The sequence below is a fragment of the Onychomys torridus genome, chromosome 11 (genome assembly GCF_903995425.1).
Source record: "Onychomys torridus chromosome 11, mOncTor1.1, whole genome shotgun sequence".
Taxonomy (NCBI): domain Eukaryota; kingdom Metazoa; phylum Chordata; class Mammalia; order Rodentia; family Cricetidae; genus Onychomys; species Onychomys torridus.
Window position 1 is genome coordinate 37,759,453 of NC_050453.1, and position 6,019 is coordinate 37,765,471.

At 39.9% G+C, this 6,019-nt stretch overlaps 1 protein-coding gene across 3 annotated transcripts in view; it reads left to right on the forward strand.

The window, feature by feature from the left end:
• The window catches only part of Ralgps2 (Ral GEF with PH domain and SH3 binding motif 2), a 137,706-nt gene that overhangs the window by 75,375 nt on the left and 56,312 nt on the right, over nucleotides 1–6,019 (forward strand). The window lies entirely within an intron of this gene.

The window sequence follows — 6,019 nt, forward strand, 5'->3', positions numbered from 1 at the left end:
TGCAGTAGATGATGCATATTCAAGGTACATGAAAACAAGTTGGTTTGATTCTGTAGAAATTTATTAGATGATAAGTGATTATTTCTCATCCTGCTGCCTGTCTGCTCTCTACCTTTTAAGTAGTTATCTATAGTGGAATTACAGAGAGCAATTTCTGAGAGTAATTACAAGTGTGTTATTTGTTTTGGATATTTCAATGTTAGCTTTAAAGTTTTTACATTATTAGTGATTAAAATGCAGACTCAAAGGCTGGTTCATAAACTTCCATCTGTCATAGAGAGCATCAGTCTTAGTTCACAGAGAAAACTTGACTAATAACATTGTCCTAAGACTCCTGCAGTGGGGTAGAGATACAGTCATACCCCACTGAAGGCATAGTAACCTAAAGTGTAGTGTAGTTAATAGCCACTACTTTTTTAGATCGTAGCTTAGCTGTGCCCATATTTAGAAATGTAATTTGGGAAAAGAAAGAATAAAGGGACTTTGAAAACTGTTGTCCTTGTGCTCATATAGAGCACAGATAAGCCTTTTGTTGTATAGGCTCGTTGGACTGCGAATTGGTGGTCTTTGGTTCGAAAGGGCTTTTCTGTGCTTAGCTTTCAGTCAGTTTATTTCAAACTTCTATGCTTAGATTTCAGTCCATTTCCTTTTGAGTCCAGTGACATCCTTACTCCACCTACTTCAAAATCGAGAACCAAGCACATAGAGGTGGACATCTGACTTTGTCCTCTAAGAACTCATTTATAATATATCCACAGTCTAATGGGTCTATCTAGCTTGCTCCAATTATACCCGCTAAACTCTCAAATTCAAAAATTTATGGATTCTATGATTGGCTTCTCACTAAATTGCTTTTTTATATTAAATGCCATAATTTGTTAGCGTCTTGATAAAGTTGATTTTTTAATTAGCAATGAGAAAAATGACAAATGAATCATTATGCTATGATTTCTAGTTCAGGGATCTGTGTTCTACATTGTTTCATAGAGGAAACTTGGTACGTAAGTTAAAACTTGTGTGTGCACAGTGTTGATGTAACCATCTTACTAATACAGAAACACAGAGCTAAATACAGAGTTGAGAGCCCAAGAGGTCAGAGCAATAGCTGAGAGCTAGAAACCTTACCCTTCACTGCCACTGCTGTCCTTCTCCTCCGCAAGAGAGGCCTACTTCCTGTGTCTCTGTCTTTTTATTGACTTTCTGTTCTGCCTTCTCATTGGTTGTAAACCCAACCACATGGCCTCCTCGTCACTGCCCGTCTATACAGACCTCCAGGTCTTCTATGGTTGGTATTGAGATTAAAGGCGTGTATCTCCATGCTGGCTGTATCCTTGAACACACAGAGATCAGCCTGTCATGTGATCTGGATTAAATGTGTGTGCCACCACTGCCTGGCTTCTGCTATGGCTTGCTATTAGCTCTGACCCCCTGGCTACTTTATTTATTAACATACAAATAAAATCACATTTCAGTACAAATAAAATATCACCATATTAGAAGGACAGCAGCAGCAGTGAAGGGTAAGGTTTCTAGCTCTCAGCTAGTGCTCTGACCTCTGGGCTCTCAACTCTGTATTTGGCTCTGTGTTTCTACTATATTAATAAGACGGTTACATCTGCAGCACAGAGCCATGTATATTGACAAACCTCTGTGTGTATACAGAGAAAAAGAAGGGAAGTGGTTGAGTAGAATCTGGAAGGTTTTCTGTTGGAGACTGCCCCTTCTCTCCTAGCCTTGGGACCTGAAGCAGACAAGTCAAACTCTGATGTGAAGACATGAATTTATAGAAAATACCAGGACCATTATCTTCACTGTATGTTCTGGTTGGTCTTGAGTGACCCCAGGCTCCCTTTCCTTTTACGTGTTAGTGTGTCTTGGAGTCTAACTTTTCACTGTCACCATGTACTTAAGGAGAAGAGACCCTGTTGTTGCTGTCTGTCACTCAGTGTGTGGTGGCTCTCTCGTCACCTACTTGGCCATGTCCCGACAGTTCACTCTCCAGAACCCATGGCAAGGTGGCAAAGTGAACCACATCCTGACTTCCACAGGCACACATCTCTCTCTCTCTCTCTCTCTCTCTCTCTCTCTCTCTCTCTCTCTCTCTCTCTCACTCACACACACACACACACACACACACACACACACACACACACAATGCATTTTTAAAACTAAAAAACATTGAAAGTTAGTAATTAAAGCCAACCATTCATTGTAAAGATTTTCTGAAGGGGTGTTAGAGACTTATATATCAGTGCAGTTCTTCCATGTTACCAAAAAGTATCAGCAATTAGTGTGGGTTCCATGTGAGGAAATAGGAACCCCTTTCTTGGCCCTCCATTCATCCTCTCCCGAAATGGTCTTCTGGGGTTAGCCCTAAAGGTAAAAAGTGGTCAGCTTAGACAGTACAGTGAAAAGCTCTTGAAACAGGATGCACGTTGTCTAGGGAGGAGTAGTTTGGCAGATGTCAAGGACATTGTGTTTTATGTGAGTTGCTGCTTTCGATCTGAAACCCAGCAGCAGCAGCCTTGTCCTGTCACCACAGAGCAGTCTGGAAGTTTGGCGTGGAAGTTGTTCTTTTGCTGCAGAGGGAAGCCTAGAACATGGCTCAAAAATAATTGAATTTGATGAAACACGGTAAATACTTCTCCATGTGTACTTTCTGAACCTCATTTCTACTTAATTCACATCATGGAAAAATGCAGTAGCGGAACTGAATTAGAATACGTTCTGAGAAAGGCGTACTGTGAGCACTGAAACTAAGTGAGCCATGATGCTGTTGAGGGAAGCAGAGAGACATTTTGTGAATTCTCCAGCCCTTTTGCAGACATCAAGAAACTGTCTTGATGTATGGAGATATAATTCCCTCAGTCTTCAAGAGAGAGATTTTTCCATGTTCTCCTTTAAATTTCAACTGAAATATCACGTTTCCACTTGGGAATTTTTTTTTTTTTTTTTGGAAAGAAATAAGAATGCTCTTATGATCTTTTGCAATGCAGTGTTCCATTCCCCTCCACTCCCTGCTCTCCAAAAAACCACCCTCTCTTATTTCTGTAATACATTCCCTTCCGACCCAAATGTATAAGCTGTGTCTTTGGGTTTCTTTGTTGTTGTTTGGCTGGTTGGTTTGGTTTGGTTTGGGAGTTTTTAGGATGTAAATAAAGGAAACATTTATAGATACTTGCTGATGCAGCTCATTAATCAGAGGACCCATTTCTGAGCCTTCCAGTTGTTCTGGGAACTTTGTTTTAATCTCTTTTGTGATATAGTACTGTGTTCATGTGGTATGTTTACAGTTCCTTAGGCGCCTGCTAGTCCCCCTCCCCCCCCAACGTGTACACACACAAACACACACCATTTGTTTCTGGTGCTTCAGCTGACAGCTATACTTACTCATCACCATACTTAGACACATAGCTGGGAATGCAGCAGCTCTATCCCAGGGTACATGGTACTGAACATGGCCTTAATAACAAGGAATCTGGTTGATAGCCATACTTCACAAATGGCTTCGTTTCCTGTGTAAGAGGAGATGTGTATCATTTCTCACAATATATTTGTAATCCGTCATCACAGTTCATGAAAATTTTAAGGCATGCGTAAGTTTAAAAGAATCCTTAAACTATCTTTTTTTTTTTTTTTTTGGCCAGGAATTGATCTCAGAACATAGTTTTCAATGTGATGTTGGTTTTAGAAATGTCTGCTATTTAAAACTTTTTAAAATTATTGTCCTGAATAATTTCTATTAAAGTAATTTCAACAAGGTCCCAGGCTTTTTACAGTTACTTTTGTTGTTGTTTGGGGCTTTTGGAAGACATGGTCTTGGGTATGTATGCTAGCAGGCCTTGAGTACACCATCCTCGTATCTATTAATGGCATCTGTCTGTCCAGCCTCCCTCATCCCCTGTCCTCATGCCGAGATTACAGGTACACACCAATGGCTAATTGTCTCTCCTCCTGGTGTTGGGGATTGAACCCAGGTCTTCACAAATGCTAGACAATCTACCACTGAGCAGCCCACACTGCCAGTCCTGTCCTACAGTTCTTTCTGTAAGGAACTAAAGAAAACTTATCTTTTCCCTTTGGTGAAATATTACATAAAAGTCATTGACAGGGATATCAAAATCCCTAAGGGAGATTTTGAAAATATCAAAATAAAAGTATTTGATAATGAAAAATACAGGCATTTGTATTTTAAGAATTTGATTCCATTTTCATATTTTTGGTTGAATAGATAATACACACTGGATTAATTTTACTTCCTTAACTTCTCATATTTACTCATTTATATTGGGAGGACACATAGAGGCTCGTGGACAGCTTGCAGGAGTCAGTTCTCTCCGTTACTGTGTGGGTTCTGGAGAACAAACGCAGGCCATCAGGCTTGGCAACAAGTACCCTCAGCCACTGGGCCACCTTGCCGGCTCTATTACTTTATGTATTTTATTCTAAACAGCAGTAGAACACACTCAGTCCTTTTCTTTGGGATTCTGAAAGTGAACTCTGAGCGGATGGCACCTGGCTGTAGGCTTTTCCTTACCAAGTTTGCAGTCTTGTTCTCCAGTTCCTGCATCCTTTTTACCCCCATCTTTTGAAGTATGTTTAAAGTTCACTGATGTTCTTTTATTATTCTCTTGTAAGAGTTGGTTACTTATAAGACTTATGACATAAATCAGTTGGAGCTTATCAATCTTTAAAAATATAAAAGCAGAGAGTCTGAAGTAAATGCTAGCCACAAGCAGGATTTCCAGTTGTTGATACTTCCGTAATTTGTTTAGCCTTTTTGCCTGACATTGACAGAGAAATAATGTTAATAACTGCCAGCATTTAATCGTATGTTCCTGATAAAATGTATGTCGGTTCTTTAATGCAGAACAGTAAGAACTATTCATGTGTGACAGATAAAGGGCCACACACAAGGAAGGACAGGTTGCCTGGCCACAGATGGCCGCACTGTAACTATATTATATGTATTACCTCGATATTTATGGAATCTGTGGCCGGGTGTTTTATTTGTCACCTATCCTGCCACTTTCTGTAGGAGCACAGCTTGCCAACAGTTACCCTCACGGTTAACCTGGGAAAGGAGCTTATTTATAGCTGGTCTTCAGTTTTCTTGTGGGTGGTCCTCACTTTTTAAGTGGAATTGTTTCTTTTTCCACTTATACCATGACTCAGTTAAGTGAACATGAGCGAAAATTCATCTCAAGCTGTATTAGGGTTGCAGTCTATCCTGGAGTTTATTTTTTTATTACAAAATTTCAATCTTTTGTCTAATTTTAGGGTTATCTAAAATCTCAAATTTTGAAATACCTCTTCAGAGAAGCCAAGTATTCCTGACATTGATGGCCTTCCATTGAGTGCAGGCAAAACTTAAAACTTAGGTAAACTTCACAGCATCTCTTAACAATAAGAATCAGTTTGGATTTGTTTATGGTCCAAACCCAATATATATGTAGGCCAAATAAGACTCTTTTCTGAGTTAGGAGCGAGTTATAAGACAGGATCTGGCCTTGAAGGTAGGATTATCTTGCCTCAGCCTCCTAAATGCTAGAATTGCAGATGTGTGCCTCTACAGCCCACTTACTAAAAATACCTGCACATAATACCTGCACTACTTTGCCATCTATGAGCTAACTTGAAGACAGGTTTATAGAGTCCATTCTTACTGCAGGAAAGGCAGCCTTAGTTTTGGGTTGGTTGGTTTGTTTTAACTTTTTGAGACAGAATCACCTGTAGCCTGGGTTACCTCAATAGGTAGCCTGGGCCAGCCTTGAATTTTTGATCCTTCGGCCCCCACCTCCCAAATGCTAAGATTATAGGTGTGTACCACCATGCCTACGTTGATGATTTTAGACCTCACCTAGTAACCTAACCTATTCTTCCTCAAGATTCTCTTTCTACTATAGCTGTTTATGCCTAACCTTTCTATTACTTTTAAAATTACTGCCTGGATCACTGTAAATTCATGCTTGAAAATATGGATATTTTTCAGTTGAAGACGTCATTCACACCCCCATCC